The 26837-nt window shown below is 41.6% G+C and overlaps 1 protein-coding gene and 1 non-coding gene across 4 annotated transcripts in view; both read left to right on the forward strand.

The window, feature by feature from the left end:
* Positions 1–8859: 8859 nt before the first annotated feature.
* Positions 8860–26837, forward strand: part of DNAH1 (dynein axonemal heavy chain 1) — a 230293-nt gene continuing 212315 nt past the window's right edge. For all 3 annotated transcript variants that reach the window (XM_089524609.1, XM_089524619.1, XM_089524628.1), the window contains exon 1: positions 8860–8927. The gene's annotated coding sequence lies outside the window, so the exon portion shown is untranslated. The remainder of the gene's footprint in view (positions 8928–26837) is intronic.
* LOC149321577 (U6 spliceosomal RNA) lies at positions 15795–15903 on the forward strand. The gene has a single exon (XR_016279637.1). It is a non-coding gene; the product is annotated as a U6 spliceosomal RNA (small nuclear RNA).

Genomic DNA, 26837 nt, shown 5'->3' on the forward strand with positions numbered 1-26837 from the left:
CTATCACTTTGAATTGTTCCTGGAATGAGACCAGCAGCCAGTGAAGCAGTTGTAACAGGAGGATTTTATGAGTGCTGTATCCAGTCTCGGTCAAAAGTGTGGCTACAGGGTTTTGGTTCAATTTAAGTGCCCAAATGCTTTTTAGTGTAACCCCATGTACACCATGTACCAACAATCCAAACAGTAGGTAAAGAAGGCTATGTGTTTCTGTGACCAGATCAGACAGTTTCAGGAATGGACCAACCAGCTGTGCTAGTTTTAATTGTGCAAACGATTTCTCAGCTACTGCAGAAACCTGGAAATCCAGGTTCGGGGTTGAATTCAGGAGTAAAGTTGGCCCTCCTTATCCACATATTTTTTATCCATGGATTCAAACATCCATGGCTTGAAAATATTTTTAAAAAGTATAAAATCCCAACAGCAAACCTTGATTTTCCATTTTATATAAGGGACACCATTTTGCTATGCCATTGTATTTAAGGGGACTTTGTTAGCCATAGTGCATTTTTCTGAATTTTGGTGTGTGGTATTCCACATGACCCCAGATGGGCTCTGCCTTGTAGTCCGCCATGATCCTCAAAGCGGCAGGACATGTATGCACTGAAGTCAGCCTCATGGTATCTTTTGAGAACAATGCCCCTCGGACTTGCCCAACAGGTAATTTGGGAGTCACTAATGGGACTATCATCACCTCCAATATTCAGAAGAATGGGCAATGATTGTCTAGATGTCTCACCTGATGAGCCAACTATTAACTTAACGCCCTTCCCATTTCCCTTGATTATGGACAGACCAGATTACCTCACCCCAGACAACCAAACACCTTTGTCTAGGGGCTAGTTTTCACCCTTAAAAACCCTTGGAAATCTCCCCTCAGTGTCCTAGTTTAGATTTCACGGGGACTCTATGTCACTGTGGTCTCTGGTCTAGCTCCAGCACTTCCGTTCAACTAATGCTTTCTGAATAACTGTGTCTTATTCTATTTCACCCAATTGGACCTTGGAAGCAAACCTCATATATAGTAAATATCACATGTAGTGCTGCCTCAAACCTTTTCCACACTAACCCCTGATTTCCTGAGCCTTGAATGAATGAGTGTGTGATAGTGAATTGCTGTGTGATTTCCCCCTTTAAATAAAATATACTTAATTAGAGAAGCTTGCCTCTGTATTATTTCTTATATCCATCGGTCCCTTGGTATACAGACGAAAAACAATTTCGTAAGGTCCTTGTAGCTGACCTTCTCTTAATTTTGAGCTAAGTAAAAATCCCCCTGCATAGATTTTAGCTAAAACGTGTATATCCATGGATTTTGTTATCCAAGGGTATGTGTGTGTCTCCTGGAACCAAACCCCAGTGATTAAGAAGGGCCACTGTACACCTAAAGTGTGAACATGTTTCTTAAAGAAGAATGTAATAATTAATAATAATAATTTGTTTTATTTATATATCACTATTCCAAAGATCATAGTGGTGAACAGCAAGTAAGCTAATTAGCAAGTAAGCTAATTTGCCCCCAACAGTCTGGGTACTCATTCAACACAGACTTACTGCCAGATCCCCATTTCTGTATCTGACTTGACTGGTCGCTTGATTTTCTGTCTTGCCTTCAGTTTGTTTTCTGAGAGCAAATACTGGTTTAGTACCAAAACAACTTTCTCCAATTTAAATGGAAAGGAGAAATAGAAGTGAGTGGCACACAACCAGAAATCTCAGGACTACTTTTCCCAGTGGTTTCATATAAATGCTGAATAGTAGGGGGAACAAAGATAGAGCCCAAAGTGACCCCACGAGCCAATGGCCAAGATAATGAACAGGTCAGAGTTTCCCACATCACCATGGAACCTGGTGCAAATGTAAAATGGTGCATCTTAACCCTTGTACACACCGGCATTAAAGGCCAAGTTGGGGGCAGAGTTGGGTCGTAGTGTCTACATGATGCACACCCCAGCTCTGCCTCCAGGGCAGTGTGACACCATGTGCCGCACCACACGGCATGCAGGGTGTCACAGTGCTCTTCCGGTGTTTGCGTCCACATGACACAGTGCCAAAAGAGCACCATAGAGCCACACTACCACAGCTATCACACCCTCTCCAGGGCACAAAAAGGAGCTGCAGCCCTGATCTGGTGAAAATGGAGGCATCTGCAAGCCGTCCATTAGGGGCGCCTCAGTCTTATTCCAGCCCCTCACTCCTATCCCAGAGAGGAGGTCCAGATGGATACTATGACCAATGGTGGAGGCTTTTAAACAGAGCCTGGATGGCCATCTGTCAGGGATGCTTTGATTGTGTATTCCTGCATGGCAAGGGCTTGGACTGGGTGGCCCTTGGTGTCCAATTCTGTGATTCTGTGGTGTCAGTTACTATTGAGAAGTCCAGTTGAACCAGAAGGGACACTCTGTTTTCCAGTCCATTCCTCAGCTGAAATCATCCAAGCTGATTAAAGCTGTCTCTGTCTCATTGCCTCAAGAGAAGGCAAATTGAAAAAGAATTACATAAGAGAACTGTTGGAGTGACAGACCACCATACACTTCATGACCTTGCCAAAAATGTAACACTGGAGACTGAAGGCCCTAACACTCTACACTGTTATAGGACTATGATTCCACACTAATTGCCATGGCAACATAATATGGAATGCTATTATTTGTAGTTTAGGGAGGGAAATTTACAATTCTCAGCTAGAGGGCTCTTGGGCCTCAATAAACAACAAACCCCAGAATTCCACATAAGTAGAATATAGCACAGTAACAGTGAAGTGTGATAGGGCCCTGACTAGTAATTATCCAGTATAGTGGGGGTCATAGAGGGTCCCCCTTCAAGTAATGGTCATCTTTTGTAATGTCTCCATCTTTTAGGTGCATTGGGCCCTGTCCTTGTTGCAAGTCTACATTCACACCCAGGGTGACCAGATGTTCTCTTTTTTCAGGACATGCCGTACATATCAACCTTCTGTCAATACAACCTTCCACAATACATTGATGGCAGTAATAGAACATTACTGTTTAAAAATTACTTTCTCCATTTGTTTTCCAGTTCTCTTCCCATCCCTTTTTCTTTTAATGTTGTATCTTCCAGATTGTAATATGGTGTGGTAGCAATAGTTTCCCCCCTCCCCTGCTTTGGGAGTCTTTTAAACTGAAGAGTGGGGTAAAAATGTTTTAAATAAGTAAATCACTCCCAGAATATCATCTTCAGAACCTGAGTCATCACTTTGGAGTTGTTTTGGGCCTCACTGATGCCAAAGGATTGGTGAATAATCTAGTTAATAAATAGGAAAAAAGTCTCGTGCAATATTAAGGGCCAATGAATTTATCACGGCATAAACATTTGTGGACAGAATCAATTGCATCAGATAAAACTGTAGTGAATTCTAATACACAAAAACCTATCCTAAGCTATAACCAACATGAAATTTGTAATGTGTAGTGTGGTTCCAGTTGAGACTTTTACTGCATCCTCAGCCATGCTGCATTCACTCAATTTTATGGGGGCTTCAGACAACATCATCTTCCATCCTCAATCCTCCCTTGTTTTTCCTTTGCTTCTTCCATCTTTCTTGTACTGTGGAAATCAGTTGCAAGAAAAGATGGAAAAGGTACACAGGGCCTTTCAATTGCTAGGAGGATAAATAAAGCATCCTTAAGCTCTTAAGATGTCACAAAGGCCTGTGCTCTTTTTTTCTTTTCTTTTTTCCCCCTGTAACAGTCCAACATATTTATCCCTCTGAGAAATGTTTCAGTGAATGGAAATTGCTATTTCTCTCCTGCCCAATTGAAGCTGGTTATATTGCAGAACAAGACTACAGGGCAGTTCAAAATTAAGGAAAGGTGCAGAGACTTCTCACATACCCCAGATTCATTCAGAGAAATTATTCTGTGGTGTCATAAGATAAAATACCTGCTCTAGGAATTTACCCATTCAGACTTAAGCATTTTCAAATTAGTTTTCTCTGGGCATCTGCATATAGCTATCTTGGAGAAGAAAAACAAATACATTGGTTGCTTGCTAAGGAACCACAGGAGTCTTTGCTGCTTTCGCCGTGACAGAACTATCCCTTTGTAAACTTAACAAAATAATTCTTTTTCTTTTCTAATTTCAAATGTTTTGTTGATCAGTTTGTTAGAGTATCATCACTCTTCCATGAACTGTAAATTACTCTTAGATCATTTCTCTGGATAATTACAAAGTTTAAAACTTTGTTTTAATCAGAGCTTGGTAAAGTAACATTTTGGTCTTAGAATTCTCTGGCCAGCATAGCCAGGGGTGATTGTCAGAACTGCAATCCAAAAAAGTTACTTTATTAACTTCTGAACATAATGTGTACACACCACCTCAACTGCAACCTTCCTTATCATTTACCATGGAACCATTTCTTGTGCTTTACATAAAATCAGAATCATAGAGTTGGAAGAGACCACTATGGTCATCCAGTCCACATCCTGCGATACAGGAAAACAAAATCAAAGCATCACAGACAGATGGTCATCCAGCCTCTGTTTAAAGACCTCCAAAGAAGGAGACTCCACCACACTTTGAGACAGCATATTCCACTGTTGAACAGCTTTTATCATTTGTTTTATCCTTTTGTCATGTAACTGGGTAAACAGAAGCAGGGAAGGGGATTACACAGGGGACATGACATTGGGGGGGGGGGAATGTTAAGTGGGTGTCCATCTCACTCCCAATCTGAATTGCATCCACCTTTTCATAGTGGCTTCCACTACTACCACTCTCATCAAAATTAAAGGAATGAAAAATTACAATTCCTGTACTCCACCTTATGCATCTGAGGAAGTAGGCTCAAGTCTATGAAAGCTCATGCTACCTGCTTCTTTTTTCAGTTAGTCTCAAAGGTGTTTGTTGCTGTTGTGTGCCTTCAAATCATTTCCGACTTATGGTGACCCTAAGGCGAACCTATCAAGGGGTTTTCCTGGTAAAATTTGTTCAGAGAAGGTTTCCCGCTGCCTTCCCCTGAGGCTGAAAGCACATGACTTGCCTGAGGTAGAGTGACCAGCCGTCATCCTCTTCCAGGATGTGTCCTCCATTTCAATCTTCTATCCAGAAAGAATTTGAAAATGTCTTCCATTCTGAGCATGACTAAGAAGCATGAATTTATATTTATATTAATATTGTTAGCTTTTATTTTTCTAATGGCCTACATTTTTCTTGAACACCCTACATTTTGCAGTGCCTTGTCCTGCTTTGTGGTAAGGATATCTGGTTACCTTAGCCTGAGGACACCCCATGGGTTTTATGGCCAAGTGGGAAATCAAACCCTGGTCTCCATAGTCACAGCCCAACACTCAAACCACTATTCCATGTTGATTCTCTCTCAAAAGTGCTACTGTAAACTGAATCCTGAAACCATATGAGTAATTCAATGATTTATCTAAAAGTTCAAACCAAGATTCCCAAGTTCCTTGTAGCCAGGATCAGGCTGGTTGTTCTCAGGGTGTGATTTTCTATAATGAAGGGATTTTCACATTTAAAGGCCCAAAATCAATTATCATTAGCAAACTAGTATATTGTGCATTTTGGTTAGCCTATAAAGGCATCACTGATGGATTTTTGTTTGGATTTGTTAAATGGCCAAGACAGCTACCCCTGCATGTTTTCTGTATAGCAAACTAGAGTTCACCTGTGTTGATGATGGGGTTGTGAATAGTAAGATTGGAAAGTGACCTTAGTCAGTCTGGAATGTTACAGATGCTGTTGCAGCTGCTGGAAAACTGCTATGAACTATGGCTCCCTCCGCTCATTGTATCATTTACTATTAGATTTAGGCAATGTGGCGTGACTAAGGGAAAGTAAATTGAATGCTCAATTGTTGTTTGTTAAAAACTAAGACCAAGTAAACACATGCACCAAATGAAATCACGGGAATCTCAGTAACGTACACATGAATTTTTAGTCCTCTGTAACATCACTTTGCAAGCTTATACATTTTGGAACCCTATAAATAAAGTTGTTCTTCTTTCCTCCTGGTACAGACTACTTGGCTGTGCTGTTCTGGAGGGGAGAGAACCTCCTTGATCAAGGATAACAATCTTCCCACCCAGATTCAGGGCTGAAATCTGCAGTCCAGGTACATCCTGTGCTGTGTGTTCATATCTCATTCTCTGCTTAAGCTACTAAGTCCCTTTATCTACAAGAAAAATCAGCAGTAGCAGAGCATGTTATAAACCACCCTGGGCATAAAATGCTCCTTGAAAACACTGAAATTCTGGACCATAATTAGATTGTAAGCCTGAGGGTAGGGAACCGTCTAATTAAAAATAATAATTGTAAGCCGCTCCGATAGCCATTAGGGCTGAAGGGCAGGGTATAAATACCATAATAAATAAAATAAAAATAAAATACCAACAACTATCAGGTCAGAATGCACAGGGATGTCACTGAAATCCATAAACACCTGGACAACTTCAACAGAAAAGAAGAAATTCTTAGTAAACGAAGTTTGGCTATCGGTCCTGAAAAACAGCAAAATCAAGACCCAGCAAGTGCAAATGAACATCACCCAGGATTAGGGTTGCCATCCCTGAGGACCTCCAAACCGGGAAAAATGTAGGACAAGGTTTAAAAATGTAGGACCTTTTTAAAAAATATCCTGGCCAGGAAAAAAAGGTCCTACATTTTAAAACGTTGTCCTTTTTCCCGGCTTGGGAGGAAGCCTCGGCCTCCTCTCAGGCCGGGAAGGGGCGCGGAGGCCGCCCGTCATCGCGGCCATCACCGCAGTGGCAAGCAGCCTCCTCCTCCTCCCAGGCCCCGGCGAGGCCTTGGAGGACTCCGCGATCGCGGAGCCGCCTCCAGGGCCTCACTGGGGGGGGGGGGGAATCCCGGGGGCGGGGCCAAACCGGGGCAGGACCGTGCGGACCCGCCCCAAACCGGGAAAGTCCCGCCCCCAGGCGGGATATGGCAGCCCTACCCAGGATCAGCGGGGGTTCCCCACAGACAATGGATCACTGATTGATGGACACACATATCCTCCTGCATTGCCATGCACCAACACCCTGAGGCCTTGCCATGCACCAACAGACCAACACACAGATTAATGTGTCAATAAACTTTATTACGGTCAAAGACCAGCAAATCAATGATAAAAAAATACATAAGAAGTAAAATAACACACATATAAGAAACTGCACGAGTTTTAAAAGCAGGGGGATTAATGTGTAAATCATTTCATCTCAGCCAAGGGTCACACGGTGTGTGTGTGTGTATGCCAGCATTCTCTGAAGATGTCAGTCAAAGATGCTGGCAAAACGTCAGGAATAAATACTTCCAGATCATGGCCACATAGCCCGAAAACCCCACAAAAAAAACATCCACAGTTTGTCTAGTTTGGCCCTCAGGCCATCCATGATTTATGTTATGTCTCTTCTAGAATGGCGACACTTCTAACATGAGGTTTGATGTGATGCAAGGATTGTAACCCAGATGGCTTTGCCTAACCCAGAGTGAGGCCCTGAGGTTGCATGTTCCTCCTCAGGCTGTTTCTTAAAAATTAGGCACAGCTCCTCCGGACTCCCTGAATTTTCTTGCCCCTCCTAGGGATGGATTTCCTTTCCTGGAAACCTCTGGGTCTGTGTGACCTTTGGAGGGGCCCAGTGAGAGAATATTTGGGGCCCAGACTCATTGCAGTTGTCCTCTCTGGCCTAGCCCAAGCATCTGTGATTTTGTGTCTGTGTGCCTTCAGGTTGTCACCTTAAACCTCAGACAGGCCTGTCTTTTTTATGGCGATCCCATGAATTTAAGAGGCTTTCCATAGGCTAGGGTGACCAGTCGTCCTCCTCTTCCAGGACATGTCCTCCATTTCAACCTTCACTCCAGAAGGAATTTCACACTGTCCTCCATTTTGAGCAGAACTAAGGAGCTTGAATTTACTTTTTAAAAAATGAGTGCTGTTAGCCTTTATTTTGTAATGTCCCATATTTTTCTTGAATCATAGAATCGTAGAGTTGGGAGAAAGTCCAAGGACCATCCAGTCCAACTTCATTCTGCCATGCAGGAACTCACCATCAGAGCACCCTCAAACGTCCTACATTTTTCCAGATCCTGCCCTTTTACGTGGTTAGGACATCTGGACACCCTGTTTTATGCAGAGAGGACTCTTAAGAGGTGGTTTGTCCAGTTCCTTCCTCTTAAATAAAGCCTACAGCCCCTGATATTCATGCCATGATATCCTATAAGAAAACCTCCCCACTGAAGGTGCCTCTAGTCTGCAAACTGTATGAAATAAGGTAGTTTGACACCACTTTTGAGTGCTGTAGCTCTATCCTATGGAATCCTGGGATCTGTAGTTTTGCAAGGCCTTCAGCCTTCTCTCTGTCAAAGAGTGCAGGTGCCTCATGAAACCACATATCCCAGGATGGAGCCATGACAGCTAAAATGGCGTGTCAAACTGCTTTATTTCTACAGTGTAGGTCATGGATGGTCTCCAAACTGTGCCCTTTAAGGGAATTTTGGACTTCATCTCCCAGAATCCCAGACTATTGGCCAACGTGGCTGAGGATTCTGGGAGCTGAAGTCCAAAATCTCTCAAAGGGCACAGTTTGGTGGAGGAGGGACACCCTGAAAAGCTCTTGGCGGCTTCAACTGTCGCCAGGAGGAGCAGGCTTTGCTTGGAAGAAACCAATTTCTCGCCCGCGGGGGGGCATGGAGATATGAGGGAGAGAAAAGTGTGGAAAAGCGAAACTATCCGAGGCGTCGGAAAGGGGCTAGGTTTTAGAAAAGTATCCTCTAAGGCTTAAGGAAGAAAAAGCTCGACTTCGAAGGGCAAAAGGGGCAACCCTGTTCCCTCAGGGACCCATTCACCCCCCTAGTTCTGGAATGGTTTAACCCTCCCCAGAGCAACGGTCTCAGGAGGCATCCTGAGTCTTGGAGACAGTCAAACAGAGCAGTTGATCAGCGCCAGGGGCGGCTGGGTGCGTAAGATGGGGGACAGCGAGGGCTTTACTGGGTTATACTGGGATATACTGGGAAGCCTGGGGGAAGGAGGCACTCTTTGGGACCCCTCTCCACCCAGCAGTGACGGAAAAGCTCCAGAAACCCAGTGCCTTCCAGTGTTTCCCCACTTTGGGCAACCTTCTCTGCATCCACACTGGGGAAATAACCCGGTTTGGCACCGCTTTAACTCTTTTTCTGGCTCAAGGCTATGGAATTCTGGGAGCTGGAGTTTGTTGCTGGCCCGGAGCGGAAAGTAAAAAAACAAACAAAAAAACAACAACAACAAAATATTCTGTGAAACTTAAAGACAGTCTGTTTGTATCAGAACTTTATCTTATATAGCTTTTCATTCCATATATATATATATATAGTATATGTGTGTGTGTATATATATATATGTACACACACACTATATATATATATATATATATAGTGTGTGTATATACACACACACACACAATATATATATATATATATATATATATAAAGAATGAAAAGCTATATACGATAACATTTATAATGTTATAAAACTATAATTTTTTTATTTACAGTAGGACCCTTTTGCATCACCCAGTGACAGTGATACGGTTTCATTTCTGACCGTCATGAAAACCACCTGTAAATCGTGGGATCTGTAGTTTAGGGAGGGGAATTAGAGTTCCCCGCTGGAGATCTCCAGTGCCTTACAGAGCCTATGTAGGATTCTGCAGTAGGGGCCAAAGTGGAGTCCTAGTGCTACAATGCTGTAGCGTGAGAGACATTTAGCCTCCTCTATCAGAGAGCTCTGGTGCCACAACAAAACTACAAGTCTCAAGTTTTGTAACTGTTACTGTAGACTTTAATAAACAACAACATTAATAAATTTGATCTCTTTCCCACCTCTCCTCAAGGCAGGGTACAACAAGTTAAAATACAAACACAGTTTAAAAAAACACATAAACCAACAATACTATAAAAACATTAAAATACATTTATATAATACAGTCTTTACACTACAGTCACCCCTTGAAATTCACAGGGGATCCATTCTGGACCCCCCCACCAGTTCCAAATCTTGTGCATATTCAAGCCCCATAGGCTTGAATGGGACGTGTGCATGTGGGGCGTGCGCTACAGGTGCATACCCATTAAGGTTAATGACAGTCGCCCCTCCACAGATTTTCAAGTCCATGGATTTCAAGTCCGCAGACTTGGAGGGGCAACTGTATACCAATTAAAAAGTCATGATTTAAAATTGACTGGGTAGGCTTGTCTTTAATACTATTTTAAATGCTCTCAGCATTTTTAGCTGTCGTGTTTCCTCCGGCAGGTCATTCTACGAAGTGGGGGGGGGGGGGGGAAGCAGAGGAAAATGATAACCATAATTAATAATAAGAGTAATGCTTTATTACAGTTGGTTGAAGTAGCTTCAGAAATTGAATTAACCTGAGTTAGAAGACACAGATGAACACACTGTTTTAATCCTTTTAATTTTTCAAGTGCCAATAATCTGTTTATCTGATATTCTCCCGCTTCTTTCAGGAGATTATATTTAGGTATATTTAAGCTTCTGAGAACATACACATCCAGTTGAATTGAATCAGGTGAAATTCACATAAACTTCAGTTTACCAACTTCCCATTGATTTAGTGGGTCTGTTGTAATTGGCACTAACAATTGGATATAACTCATTGACTGTAAACCTTTTAACTATTGTGAGAGACTGGCACAATATTTATCTGCTGGCTGATTAAACTGAAACTGAATTAAATTCAGTTGCTCTTAAATCCATAGATTGAAGCAAATTGGATATAATTTTTTCTATGCAGGAGAAAGCTTTCTGATACAACATTTCATGTTTCCAGTTCATTGTTTTTATGCCTCTGTAGTGACCCTTCCTTAGTCTGCTGCTCAACTGTAATGAGCTCACAGTAGTTTGCAACCTTGCAGAGATGACACTGCCAAACAATATTCTTCTGTTTAGTATTACTTTTCTGCCTATTAAAATACCAATGTTGGAATATATCAATTTTCCATCGATGCATACACATCAGGACATCTATTCTCTGTCCTTTAATATATTATTCAAATTTATAATCCACAAGTTCTGTGTTTATTGTCTAAAAATAAGAGATGATGGGATTCAAGACAATCTGGAAGCTTTCCCCACAAATTTCAAAGAGGCAAAGCTGATCACAGATCCCCACTAGTAGCAGAAACACTGTGTATTTTGAAACCACTTTATGATTATTTCACATGTTTTTGCACTGAAATTAAAAAGATCCAGGTACATCCAACCTGAGAGCCTAAATGCCTAAAAGAACTAGGTCCTCTCTGATCTTGGAAGTTAAACAGGGTCAGTCCCAGTTAGTACTTGGGTAGGAGACCGCCAATCAAAACCAGGCTATATTTCAGAGGAAGGAACTGGCAAAGCTGTATTCTTTTCCTAAGAAAACCCTATGAAATTGTGGCATTGCCATAAGTTGACAGGCAACTTAAAAGTAGCAATAGCAAGTACATTTCTATACTGCTTATCAGTGCACTTAAGCACTCCCTAAACAGTTTACAAAGTGTAAGTTAATTGCCCCTAACAACTTGGGTACTCATTTTAGCGACTTCAGAAGGATGCAAGCCTAGTGGAGCTTGACCCCTTCTGCTGGTATTGAACTCCCAACCTTTGTGAGTGGCAGTAGTACAGGCATTTAACCACTGCACCAACAGGACTCTTACATGCGTGCTTCTTCTCCCCTCCCCTCCCCTCCCCAACATACCTCAACCAGCCATCACTTATATTTAGGTGCAACAGTGGGAGTGCCAGTGGGCTTCAATTCTCAACAGAAATCGGGATTTGTTTGTGTAAAGTTCTTTTTAAAATCTGGCACATCTCCCACCGCCCCCAGCCCATGAATGGGATGTTAAGTATGCCTAAACAGACAGAAAGAGCTAACATTTTCTTTCCCAGATTTATCTGTCAACTAGTTTGATGTTGCCCCTTTTTTTGTTGTTAGGACTGAATTTTAAAAGTAATTTTCTCTTTCCATTATAACCATTGAGTCATTTTGAACCTCATTAAAAAACAATTGTTTTTTTAGCCCACTTGGTTGAAGTATGGATCAAAGAGATGCAGCTAAAATACTAGATCAAAAGCCCATGCCAGAGCATAAGAAAAATGTGTGAATTGTAATGTCTTTAAAGTGTAATACTGGCTTTGATTGAGGAACTGAAATTGTAGTCTTGCCACCATGACTTGTGTTGTGGTTTTTGTTGTATCAGCATTTCTATTACAACATGATCATATTTCTCTTACTACCATGAAATAAGTACAGAATTATGTTCCAGGCTTGTTCTGAAAATGTGTTTTTAAGGTGTTGAAGAATTTGTGATATACCTTAATGAGCAACATTGATTGTGTGATGTATAAATGAACTGCAATAGCAGCAAATATACTGTGTCAGCATCAGTTTAATGTTTTTATAATTGTTTGTTCTGGATGAGACTGTAATGGATTTCATAAGAATGTAAGCATTTATTACCCTATTCAGGACAAACAAGAGATTTCTTTTTGTGCATTAATTAAATAAGGTAAAACAGACTTAAGGGAAATTTCCCCCCAATATACACAGTATAATCACGTTGCCAGTTATGCTTAAAAGTCAACATAGGCCAGTGAGGGCGAACCTTTTTGTGGCCATGTGCCCCAACCAAGTATTTTTCTGGCACCTTGTGTTACCTGGTGCTGGGGACAGGATTCTGCCCTCTGGGGGCAGGACTTCCGGGGTGGGATTTCTCCCCTTGTGCCTTTCCTGGCCTTCAGCTATCTCCGAGAGACAGCTGAAGGCCAGGAAATGTCCAGTACTAGGAGGCACAGGAGCATGCCTATGGCTCCTGCTCTCCCCACCCTGTTCGCAGCCCCAATTGTATGCTTTCTTGACTGTATTTGTATAGTACATTCCAAATCCTTTAGGAATGGAGAAATACTATCTGATATAGTATCTGCTTTGCATCTTAACCTCATGAAGTACATGTCAGCAGTTATTGTTGCTGTGTGCCTTCTTTTTTATTTTTAAATTTTTATTAGTTAAAAACATCAAACAGTCAGTCAAACAATCTGTTCAATCACCTCTCACCATTTTAAAACTTTGGGTCTAACATTCATCTTATATTAACATAAACTATAATACTGGAGGTCATGAGATTTTCATTGCTTCAAATCTTGTAGATTTTCTTATTCTTTCTTCCGTTCTTCTTTTCTCTTCTCTTCTTCCCTTCTCATTCCTTCTCTTTACATAACCCTGCTTCCCCAAATCCTTCTCCTTCCCCATCCAACAACTCTCACATCATCATTTTCCAATCTTCTTACGTACTGACATTTTCTATTCTCCCCTCTCTGACCTTCTACATAACCTGCTTATACCTTCATTCACCTCTCCTCACAAACTAATTTCCTCCTCAACCCTTAACAGTTTCTTTTCCTCATGACCTCTTGGATTTCCAAAATATTCTGTTTTATGTAACTTGATTTTATTCCCTAGCTTTAATCCCTTTGTATTTCTATCAATATCTTTGCTACTGTTTATACCAAATATCTATTACCTTTCTCTCTTAGTCTATGAAAATTCATGAGTTTATAAGCTACTTATTTTTATACGTTTCTTTCTAAACATAAACATAAAAAATTCAAAATATATGCCATTAAATAGTTATTCAATTAGTTAATTAATTAATTAAGCCATATAATAATTTCTCGGGCGGGTTACAGACGGGCAAAAATGGGTGTGCTCATGACGTCATGAAGGTATAGCCTTTAGATGGCCCTTACCTGAATGCCGCCATGAACGCGCCACCTGCACGCCCCAAGCGGGAAGAAGTGGCATTAAAAAGGTGCCGCTTTTTCCCGCTTCTTTTCTATATACTGCGCAACTGTGCATCTCCGTCTGTAAGCTGCTGCACCTGTATGCCACAATTGTCACGCCGCAAATTTAAGTTGCCCATTTAAAGGCTCCGAGTCAGCTGCGTCACATAATGAGTCGGAGTCCTGGAACATGCGCAGTTTGCACCGAAGCTCTAATTAGAGCGTCAGATGCCATGCAGATGTGGAAGCTGCAGCACAGCTGCACTCTATTTTAATGCTCGTAACCCTAACCCTAGAGCAACATGTACGCATGCGCTGCTAGAATTGTGGAAAGTTTGGAATTTAAAGTGAACCCCTACACACATTACTGCGCCATTTTCACCTAACAATAAATAAACACTAAAACTTTAAATATTTACATATGTACAAGGGAGGTGATGGGGGATGGCAGGGGGACAGCGGTGGCAGCGGCGACAGCTGTGACTGTGCATTGCAGATTCAGCAAGAGCACGGGGACCAAAGGAGAGGAGGCATCCATGATGCCGGTGAGACTGGCAACGTGCAAGTGGACAAGGATGCCAACACCAGCTGATCACCAGCTGGCAGGAGGCCACCTTTGTTCTTGGGTAGGGCGGGGGGAAAAGTTTAAATGGGCCTGGGCGCTTTAAATGTGCACATACGCTTTCTGCCGCCGGTGCTGACCGCCGCAGCTGCGCAGCTGCGCAGCTGCGCATCCGCCAGCCAGCAAAAGAAAAAAAAGCCGGGTTTTTGGCCGCCCGTGCGGAAGCTGCCTCTCTCTTTGCAGCGTCCTGTGAGGCGGCGGTATGGAAGCTGCAGGTAAGAAACGGCCCCAGGTGAGGCGTCTTCACTACCCCCAGTGTGGAAGCCCCATCCACCTTAGCCACGCCCCCAGGGCGGGCGGTCTGGAGGCTCCGTATTCAGGGGAAGACACCTTCAAGACGTCTTCCCCTGCCCATCTGTAACCCGCCTCTCTCTCCCATTCCCTCTCCGCTTCTTCGTAACCTCCAGCTCATACCTGTCAATTAAATATTAATTCTTTTTGTTAAGTCTATATCCTATTTGTTTGTTTTCCTTTCCTCAAAATATACTAAGATTGGTTCCCATTCTTTTTGTATTTCTTCCAGGGGTTTTAATGCCAATTTTTGAGATAATATATCCATTTCCAATGCTTCATATAGTTTGAGTAGCCAATCTCTTTCTTCTGGTATTGTTTTTAATTTCCAATGTTGTGCAAATGTAATACATCCCGTCATGGTCATGTAAAAACAATTTTTTTCTTTTTTTTTCTATTTCTGGTCTCATGCTTAATAAGTAAAATTCAGGTTTGAACTTAATTGTTTTCTTCAAGATTTTTGTCATTATGTTGTTTATGCTCTTCCAATACTCTTTAACTTTTTTACATGACCACCAACAGTGGTCAAACATCCCCCGTTCTCTATCACATTTCCAACATGTATCTGAATTATTTTTGTATATTTTTGCAAGTTTATCTGAGGTAATATACCAGCATAGATACATTTATAAATAATTTCCCTCCAACTTTGAGACTTTGTGTACTTTGTTATTTTATTCCACATGTTTTCCCATTCGCTCATTTCGATTGGGTACCCTATATTCTGCATCCACTGTATCGTTACATTTTTAATGGTTTCAGGTCCTTGATCCAGCTTAAGTATAACTTTATAAATGTTGCTAATCATTTTATCTTTGTCGCCAGATAAAAGTTTATCCAATTCATTCTCTTCTTCCTCAAATCCCTGCTTTTTGAGGTCTTGTCTAAAACATTCTCTAATTTGTCCATAATTAAACCAATTGATCTCTTCCCTTCTTTTTGCAGTTTCTCCAAAGTTCTCATTTTCCAATTTCCTTCTGCTTTTTTAATTAATGTTTTATATGTTAGCCACTTTTCACCTCCCATCATTTCTCTACTATAAAATGCTTCTTGTGGTGAAATCCACTTCGGGATTTTTCTATATAATTTGCATTTGTGTTTTTGCCAGACTCTTCGGCAGCACATATACTAAAATTGGAACGATACAGAGAAGATTAGTATGGCCCCTGTGCTGAATAATAATAATAATAATAATAATAATAATAATAATAATAATAATAATAGGTTTTATTTATAAACCGCTATTCCATGCTGATCATAGCGGTGTACAGGTAAAAATTGCAATATCAAATACAAAATACAAGATAAAAATTGCAATACATAAATAAAACCTCAATAAAAACATTTCAAAATACAGATTAAAACCATACATCAAATCCATACATCAAATCCAGGCCAGCTAAATGTGCTCGATAATGCTGTACATATAAGGGGGAGTCATATATCATCAAGGAGCATCGGGGAAGGCTTGCCGAAACAGGAAGGTCTTAAGTCTCTTTTTAAAGAGATCCAGGGAGGTGGCGGAGCGGAGTTCCTCAGGAAGGGTGTTCCAGATCCCAGGGGCCGAAATAGAAAAGGCCCTTTGTGAGGTTGATACATATCTCGTTATCGGGATGCTCAACAGATTCTTCCCAGACGACCTGAGTGTGCGGGGCGGACTATATGGGAAGAGGCGGTCCTCCAAGTACCCTGGGCCCAAGCCATTTAGGGCTTTATAGGTTATAACCAACACCTTGTATTGTGCCCGGAAGCGAACAGGCAGCCAATGGAGATCATGCAGAATCGGTGTTATATGGTCGGCCCTGGGACATCCAGTGACCAACCTAGCTGCCATATTCTGCACTAGCTGAAGCTTCCGGGTTTGGTACAAGGGTTGCCCCATGTAGAGCGCATTACAGAAATCCAACCGAGAGGTTACAAGAGCATGTATAATAATAATAATAATAATAATAATAATATAATAAAATTTTATTTATATAACGTCTTTCCAAGGATCAAGGCGGTTTAACAACATAGTTAAAAACATCCACAATACAATAAAAACCGACAGTAAAAAACAGGATAAAACACAGTTACATTTTCCCCTCAAAAAATAAAAAATCTCAAGCCAGCTTCCAATGCTGTTGAGAGGTAAGGGGGGAGTACTTCAGGGGTCAGGGGTATGCCTGCTGGAACAAGTATGTCTTCAACCCATTCTTGAATTGGTCCAGTGAGACGGCCGAGCAGAGCTCGCCGGGGAGCGAGTTCCAGAGCTTGGGGGCCAAGGTGGAAAAGGCCCTCTGGATGGTGGTAGTATATCTGGCTTCTGGAACCCTTAACAATTACTTCCCGGCTGACCTGAGTGTGCGAGGCGGATTGTATGGAGAGAGGCGGTCCTCCAAGTACCCTGGGCCCAAGCCATTTAGGGCTTTATACCTTGTATTGTGCCCGGAAGCGAATAGGCAGCCAATGAAGGTCTTTAAGGACCGGTGTTATATGACTGACCGGTGTTATATATGACCGGTGTTATATCACTGTTTCAAGGTCCTCACAGCCTGGGTAGGGTCACAGCTGGCGTATCAGCCGAAGCTGGTAACAGGTGCTTCTGACCGTTGCATCCACCTGAGAAGTCAGCTGGAACGACGAGTCCAAAAGCACCCCCAGACTGCGAACTGAGTCCTTCAGGAGGAGCGTGACCCCATTCAGGACAGGTGGACAAATTTCACCACCCGGACCGGGCGAGCCTATCACTAGTACTTCCGTTTTCTCTGGATTCAAGCTGAGTTTGTTTTTCCGCATGCCTTCAAGTAGTTTACAACTTACGGTGACCCTAAGCCAATCCTATCAGGGTTTTCTGAGGCTGAGAATGTGTGACCCTGTGGGTTTCCATGGCTGATTGGGGAACTGAACTCTGATCTCCAGAGGCTCTAACCACTATACCACACTGGCTCTCACTGTGACCAGCAGTGTATCTAAAGAAACCTCAAGCTAGTTGCTTGCTGAGGGATGTAATGGAACTTTCCCCTCCACCTCTTCTATTAAGTAAGAGAGTTTTTCAGTCAGATCAAGAAGCCAATACCTTTTTTGCTGCATTTAAAGGAGAATTTTGCCCTAGGACTTCGAAAGAAGGGCAAAGGAGCTTCCAGAAAATCCAAACATCATGCTTGAGGTCGGGTTATCACCTCTTAACTGGCCCCAGGCATTGCTACTTTTCAAAGTTTGCACAGCGGGGAGAAACGAACAGATTGGTATTTTTATACTCATCCTCCAAGCTGAAGAAAAATACAATATACCAGACTGTCTCTAAGAAAAGTAGCAGGGGCCATCTCAATAGGACAAGGGCAGCTGAGCTTCTTTCCTCTGCATTGCTGTTTTGTTTTGAAATATTGGATTCTTGGTCTTTGGTTTAATTAGCAGAGTCTTAAAAATTAAATAAATAGATGTTGAGTAAATTCTTTTTGGGCCTTATTTTATTTCCCCGTACTCTGGAAAGACTCTGCCAATTTCACAATTGTCAAGAACTAGCATGAGTGCATCCTCCTGTGCATCTGACAGATGGGCATGCTTTTGATCAGGATACTAAGCAGGAGTTTATTTTAATTGGTGAATAGATTTTGGTGATTACAGAGAACTTCAGTGAAGGACCAGTAACTGTACCAGCTGCACAGCAGTAAAGATACAGGTCCGTTGTGGGTAGGTGTATTGCTCACTTCCCCCACACAGCTGTCAATGGAATACAGCCCTGTCCTATAGCAGCATCTGTTGTTTCCATTGTGGGCAGAGCTTGCCAATCATCTATATACCATGCTTGGTCTACTTCCCACTGTGCATGTCCTTTTTGGGCATATGCTGTTGAGGTAGCTATGCAGACTGTGTCAGCTTCAAACATAAAATAGATATATTTATTTTTGAGTATCACACACACACACACACACACACACATTAAGAAGTGACAGGAACTTGACAAATGACCAACCCAAAATGAAACGAGAGAATGCCAACACTCCCAGGTTGGATAGCAATCTATTGGAGTAGAGCAGGGGAGAACTATGAGTAGTGCTGTGGCTAATGGCACAACTAGACTCAAGCCAAAAGGATGTTCACATGTTGTCATGCTCAAAAGCAAAAGAAAAGTTCAAAGCTTCATAATACTTATTATAGGAACATGGAATGTGAGAAGCATGAATCAGGGAAAGCTAAACATAGTATATCATTGAATACTAAAGTTAGAATTGTCCATGCCATCATATTTCCCATTTCTATATATGATTGTGAAAACTGGACAGTGAAGAAAGCTAATAAGAAGAAAATCAATGAGTTTGAAATGTGCTGCTGAAGAAGAATTCTATGGATACCATGGACTGTTAAAAAGACAAACAAACAGGTCCTAGAACAAATTAAGTCTGCATTCTTCCTAGACAACAAGATGACTAAAATGAGACTATCATACTTTGGACATTTAATGAGAAGACGTGTTGTTGTTGTTGCTGTTATGTGCCTTCAAGTTATTTCTGTGTCTAGTGACCCTGTCATAAGGTTTTCTTGCCAAGATTCTTTCAGAGGAGGTTTGCCATTGCTATCCTCTGAGATTGAGAGATTGTGACTTGCCCAAGGTCGCCCAGTGGGTTCTGCGGCTGAGCAGGGATTTGAACTCTGGTTTCCAGAGTCACAGTCCAACGCTTAAAGCACTAGGCTATGCTGGTTTTCATGAGAAGATATGACTCACTAGAAAACACAACAACGCTTGGTAAGGTAGAGGGGCAGTAGAAAAAGAGGAAAGTGTGTTCCAGATGGGTAGACTCAGTCAAGGAAGCTATAGCCCTGAGTCTGCAAGACCTGAACAGGGCTGTTGATGACAGGGTGATTTGCAGGTCTCTCATTCATGGATTCTCCATGAGTCAAAGTCATCTTGACAACATTTACGGTAATGACTACAACAAATAGCCAAACTAGTGAGTGTGTTCAGCAGCTATGTGGATGTCTGACTTGGATGTGCTGACATTCAGCCATTGGACGAACCTACTTCATATTGCTGAATATTTATGAATACATGTTGAATCTCCCTTATCTGAAATGTTTGGAACCAAAAGTGTTTTGGAGTTCTGAGTTTTTTGGAGTCTGGAATATTTGCATATACTTAATGAGATATCTTGTAGATGGGACCCAGGCTTAAACATGAAATTCATTTTTGTTTTGTATATGTCTTACACACATAGCCTGAAGATAGTTTTATACACAATATTTTTAATAATTTTGGGCATGAAACAAAGTTGTATACATTGAGCCATCAGAAAACAAGTGTGCCTCTCTCTAATCCATCTGCATGGAGAATTCTGGATTTTGGAATATTTTGTATTTTGGAATTCTAGATAAGGGAAACTCAACCTGTATTCTGTCAGAAGATGGAAAGGAGTCCAGTGAGGTGAGGACTGCGTTTGTTTCCAATATGAATACAGAGGTATTTGCATCATTTTTTTAAAGTGAATTTGATAGACTGAATTTAGAATTAAATAGATTAATAAATATATGTGAAATTCTAAAAGTCAAAACCTTTGCAAACTAAATTTAAAAGGAGTTTTGTCATATTCTCAAAGATGGTGTAAAATAGCACTTATGTGTTTCTTTTGGATTTTTTTACTTGAAATAAAAGGTATTGAACTCAAGACTGCCAAGGTGTAAGGTCAGCACAGTTGCTTCATGACCTTTCCTACCCCGTCAACAGGACACTGAACAGATATGAGGGGAGGAAGACACAGCAGGGTAATTTTACATTAGTGGTGTTTTATAGTAGCAGCTCAGCAGGCATAAAAGGTCCAGCTATGATTCCTCAGGAGGTCTTAGATTTCAGCAGCCAGTCATGCTGCACAGCAAAAATAGCTATAGCCAAAACATAAAATAGCTAATAAAAATAAAATGTGACAAACTCATTCTTTAGCTTTTGTAAGTTAGTAAAACGGACAATAGCTAGGGGTTACTGAAGGTAAGAGGAGGGAAGTTGATGGACTAAAAATCAAGTTGCTCACCCATTCCATTACGTAATACTTTTTTAAAAAAATGCTTATTGATAATATATGTGTTTTTCACATGGTAGCTCTCAATGCTGTCCTGCCTAAGAGACTTATTAGGTCTATGCTTTCAGAAATTTTCCAGCACTCACTGGGTGTTTCATTCAATTATTGTTTCACAGCTCTGTAACTATCTTGTTGTTGTTATGTGTCTTCAAGTTGTTTTTGACTTATGGTGACCCTAAGGCAAACCTATTACAGGATTTTCTTGTTAAGATTTGTGCAGAGGGGGGTTGTCTTTGCCTTCCTCCAAGGCTAAGAATGTGCGACTTGCCCAAGGTCACCCAGTGATTTTCCATGGCCAAGTGGAGATTTGAACTCTGGTCTCCACAGTCATAATCCAATGCACAAATTGCTACACTTTGTTGGCTCCACTATGTGTTTGTGTGCGCGGACTTATGCACACACACCTTCGTCTGCCCATTTTTGGTGACCCCATGAATTTATAGGGTTTTCTTAGGCAAGGAATACTCAGGAGTTGTTGCCAGTTTCTTTCTCTAAAACAGCTCCACTGTAGCTATTTATTATTGCTTTAATATATGTTTACTCCTCTCAGCATGCTCACATTATGAATTGATGTATACATATCCTTTGCCATGTAAGGGCAATTCCAGGAGTTATGAATTTCCTGAAAGGCAGATGCTTCCACAGAAAAAGCTCTCTCATGTTTCCTGTAAATCATAATGTGTGATGGTTATTCATGTGGCTGCATCATTGTGTGTAGATATCATAGGAAACAATCTTGATCCATTTCAAACTGGCTTCAGGTGAGGATATGGAGACTGCTATGGTCCTCTTGGTTGATGATCTCCGTCTGTGCATTGACAGGGGAAGTATGACCCTGTTGGTGCTCTTGGACCTCTCAGTGGCCTACGATACTGTAGACCATGGTATCCTTCTGGAGCGCCTGAGGGAATTGGGAATCGGAGGCACTGCTCTGCAGTGGTTCCAGTCCTATCTCTCGGGCAAGTTCCAGATGGTGTCGCTTGGCGACAGTTGTTTGGCCAAGAGGGAGCTAAAATCGGGCGTCCCTCAGTGCGCAATACTATCACCGGTGCTATTCAACATTTACACGAAGCCGCTGGGTGAGATCATCCTGAGACATGGGCCGGGGTGTTATCAGTACGCTGATGACACCCAAATTTGTTTCTCCATGTATTGGACTGCTTCAGTGACCAAGGAAGGTATCTCCCTTCTGAATGACTGTCTGAAGTCAGTAATGGATTGGATGAGGGAAAATAGACTTAAATTGAATACAAATAAAACGGAGGTACTCACTATAGGCAACCCCAATCCGGGTATGGTGATAAGCTCTCCAGTTCTGGATGGGGTCACGCTTCTCCTAAATGACTGTGTTTGTAGCATGGGTGTGCTCCTGGACTTGTCGCTTCAGCTGTCATCCCAGGTGGATGCGACAGCCAGGAGTGCACATTATCAGCTTCGGCTGATTCTCCAGCTACGAACCTTCCTGGAATGGGAAAACCTAGAAATGGTTGTACATTCACTGGTAACCTCTCATCTCAATTTCTGCAATGCGCTCTACATGGGGCAACCCTCATGCCACGTTCGGAAGCTGCAATTGGTCCAAAATATGGCAGCCATATTGGTGACAGGGAGTTCCAAATTTGATTCTATTACACCTATCTTAAAATCCCTGCACTGGCTGCCCATTAGCTTCAGGGCACAGTATAAGGTCTTGGTTATTACCTATAAAGCCCTGCATGGCTTGGGCCCAGCTTACCTGAGGGAATGCCTCCTCCCATACAATCCTTCCCACACTCTCAGGCAAGTTACATACCGCCATTTGGGACGTCCCCAGGACGTCCCAGTTTAAAAAAACTCCTATTACGGACTCTGTCTGTAACAAATGGCGGCGGCCATTCCACACAGCCACCGCCATCTTGACGTAGCGGATGCTGTGCGTCCGCATGTTGCATGGCGCTTATGACATCGCGAGGGCGCCATTGGCGCCTCGCGGCGTCATAACTGCGACGCGAGAAGAAGCTCCATTTTGGAGCTTTTTTGCTCCGCTTGGGAGCCGCGCGGTTTGGCTGCTGCAGCTCCCTCTCGGAGCAAACAGCAGCGCCGGCAGACCGCCGCAAAGCGGCGGTCTGTAACGGACCTCAGATCCTCTGGGAAGAACCTACAGCAGTTAGAGAGAACTAGACTGAAGACGACTTCCCAGAGGAAGTTCTCTGTTGCTGCTCCAAAAATGACCTGCCGGATGAGATCCGCCATCTAACATCTTTGGAGGCCATTAAGAAGGCAATAAAAATGGATCTCTTCTGGCAGGCCTTCCCAAACTGATCTCCTCAGAATTTTCACTCTCCATTTGTTTAGCTGTACCCACTGGACTTTGATCTCAATGTATTTTATTAACCATTTTTATTGGAAATTGTTTTTAATGGTATTTTAGAGTGGGAGGGAGATTGGGGAACTAGGATCTAATATGTCCTGCTTTTATCTATTGATACTCATGTTTGATTTTATTGTTTTTGTTTGTTGTTACCCGCCTTGATCCAATATAGGGAGAGGCAGGATACTACTACTACTACTATTACTACTACTACTACTAATAATAATAACTATCCCTTAAACAAATGACTTTTGTTTGCATTTGGGACTTTTTTTATTCTACAAGTTTTACTGTGACTCCCATTTTCTCCCTGAGAGTTTCTCCTCTAACATTCATATCCTTGTGTTTAGAGCTTCCTTTTGGAAAGATGTTTAAGCTGTTATCTCCACCCTCTGAAAGATTTAGTTTAACATCTTCTTGATCAGATTTGCAATGCTACTACTGAAGACATTCTTCCCAGTCTTTGTGAGATGCATGCAGCCTATCTATAGCCAGTAGTCCTCTGTCTAAGAAGTGAAGATCATGGTCATAGAAGTCAAACTTCTCCCATCTATACCATTTACATAGCCAGTCACTTTTAGTATCTTCCTGTCCCTGTATAGACCTCTATGCTTCACTGGCAGAATTGATGAGGACACTACCTTTGTGTCAGGGTCCAAGGAGTGGGTAGTCTGGATTCAGAGGTGGACTGCTGGGGCTAGGATTGCAAATGGTGAATTTATTTTAGAGAGTCCAATGGGACAGAGACCGATGGTAGAGTCAGGAAGCAAAGAGCTAAACACAGCAAGGTAGACTTCCAGGAGTCCAAAGTGCCAGAGGCAGGAGGTAGAGGCAGACTAAGGTCTAAGTACAGCAGGGGTTACCAAGACAAGGCAAAATGCAACCAGAACAGCTACTAGGAGAACAAGAAACCATGTTGCTGTGGCAAGGGTGGAGAGGCCAATGTAGCCTTAAATGGTTGTACCTTCAGCTGCCCCAGCTGCCTATCATGAGTACAGCTGGCTCTGCCTATTGGCTTAGCTCTTATCCTTCCAGGACTGCCTGGCAGCTCAGGCCGGATCCTGCAATGTTGTGTAGGGATTTCTTCTGTCTAAAATTTGCTCATGGTTGATTTGCATAGAAGGCAGCTTTCCTTTGCAGAAACCAGCACTTTCTGCACAGAAGTATTATTTTCTCATGCAGAAAAATGTTAAAATGCTGTTTCCTGCACAGAAAATGCTGTATTCTGTACAAAACAACCATGTGCAAATTTGGTACAGAATAAATCTTGAATTGTAAATAGCCACCATGTGGTTTTCAAAGTCCCCCTTGCAATAGGAAGAAGAGTGCTGAAATTATCTGTTGCAACCTTCAAGAAGAAACTTAGTGAAGAATTACATCCTTATGAGAATTAGACTGAGCATTTTGGCCCTCAGATTGTCTAGATAGTCAGGTTGCTTGCTGAGTAAAGCAGAAATTCATGCATGATTGCCCTATTTCTATTTCATAAAAATTAGATCACTACCAAAATAACATTATTGTGATACTGGCAGTGCTATAATTCCGCTACAACAGGAAGTTACTATTTTTCAAGGGGAAGGGAATTGTCTACTCCTTCTGTCTTTCTGTGTACAGAAAGCAAAGACATGGGAATTCTAGCACTGGGGAAACCTTCACATCTTTGTGGGGAAAATGGAATGACAAAACACACACAAAATGTCAAGAAATTATTGACCTTTTTAAAAATTAAAAGTCTATGAAAACTGACCCGTTGTAAGAGTACAGGCAGCACAATGGATGTTAGGTCATGAGTAAAGAGTTTTGTGAGGAGTCATTTTATAATTATTTTAATTCAATTTCTTAAGAGTATAGTGTATAATGTGGCAGCTTCTTGGGAAAGAATCAACTTGCTGAGCCGGCACATAATACATTATATTGACCCTTCTAAGGTATGTAGATTTTGCTCATGCCTAGATTTTTATTGCCATTTCACCTTCTAATTACAATACAACATCTGCTCAGTCACTGATCACCAAGTCTTATTTGCTGATGCCATCCTGCTATGGTGCAGCCAGCCATGTGTGCAGGCTGCAGCCAATCCAAAAAGATGTTGCTCTGTGAGGTTAAGTTGGGCACAGAAAGAATAGCTTTGGGGGCTAAATTTTGCACAACAAAAGGCTGCATTAGCCCCTTGCCAGAATGCTGAGGGCAGCACTTAATTAACACCATCATTTACATAAGTATCCTTATCTAGCTCAGATACCCAGGCTCATAATAATTGCTTGGGCTTGCATTTAACCTGACAGCTGAAAAGCAACTGAGATGAGATCACGCAAGAAAAACAAAAGCACCATCAGGCAACTGAACAAAAAGTCTTCTCGGGCCAATTTCGTTCTTAATTCTAATGACAAAAACGCTGAAATTGAACATTTAATGTTTCTATTGAGGGGATTATAAAAAAACACCTTTATCTTAATATTTGAGTTTTTAATTTTTTTGTGTGTGGTTTTGCATGGTTCTGTTGATTTTGTCTTAAGATATATCTGCCTATGTTGGGGTGTGATTTATTGTGGAACAGGTTTTTGTCATGTTTAATATTTTTTCATGTAATTAATGATTTATTGCCATTACTTAATGCATTTTGGCAAACTATGATTGTGAGAAGAAATCTGGTTGGCTATTGTTGAAGACAGATGGACTAGATGATCAGCTGTAGACAGCTTTTAAAAAGATGAATGGAGCATGTAGTATGTAGGTTGGGGTGATCACCAGTCAGGATGGTATAACAACGCAAGTGGGCTGGAACTGTCATGAAACATGAGTGTGATATTTTGCAGCCTGGCATGCTAATGGGAGCCACTTGGATATGGCCACATTAAAGGATTATTCTACTGTTCATGTATTCTTGAGTTTTTTGCTTAGATAATGTTGCAATGGATAAGGCATTCCTCTCATCAGGATTTCTGAAGTCAGTTTTGGTAGGCAGGTGACTGCCCTCCATTTGAGCATACTTGGTGTTCTGTCTGAGAACATTATTTTGTCTATTTCAATGTTTTCTACTTTGACTCTGAGACTACAGGCAGAGATTTTTCTCAGCTCATTCTTTAAATGGTAAGCACTTATTAGAGAGGCACATCTTGTAATCTCATCAGTCGTATGGCATAGGCCTTACAAGAAGGATACTGTAATGTTGTAATTTTTTTGCTAAGAACGAGGTAAAGGAAGCATAGCTCAGAGTAGATGACACTGTTTTAATGGAGAAGATCCAACGTGGAAACCTGTCATCTCTTACTAAAATGATTCCAAATGGATAGTGAGAAAGAAAGAGTGAGAAAGATTTCTCTTCAAGATCTTTCAGCATGACATCTTGGCTATCTGCTGCCTAAGTAATAATAGACTTGTTGTGTGTCTTCAAGTCATTTCCAATTCATGGCAACCCTAAGGCAAACTTCTTTATTTATTTTATTTATTTGAAGGATTTAAATAATAATAATAATAATAATAATAATAATAATAATAATAATTTATTTTTATTCAGCCCCTCTGTGCAACGCAACCGGGTTGGCTTACAACATTAAAATATACATTCCAATAAAAATATGTTCCATATCCTACAATCCTCCCCTTAAAATACAATAAAAGTTAATAGTTTAAAACATCTCTTAAAATAATAGCAAACAAACAACAGCAGAGTCAGGGTAAACAGGCTGGGCATTCTTTTGTATCTATTCGGGAAAGGCCTGCCAGAAGAAATCCGTCTTAACA

This window comes from Sceloporus occidentalis, unplaced genomic scaffold (genome assembly GCF_023333645.1).
Source record: "Sceloporus occidentalis isolate IW3139 unplaced genomic scaffold, rSceOcc1.0.p SCAF_1, whole genome shotgun sequence".
Taxonomy (NCBI): Eukaryota; Metazoa; Chordata; class Lepidosauria; order Squamata; family Phrynosomatidae; genus Sceloporus; species Sceloporus occidentalis.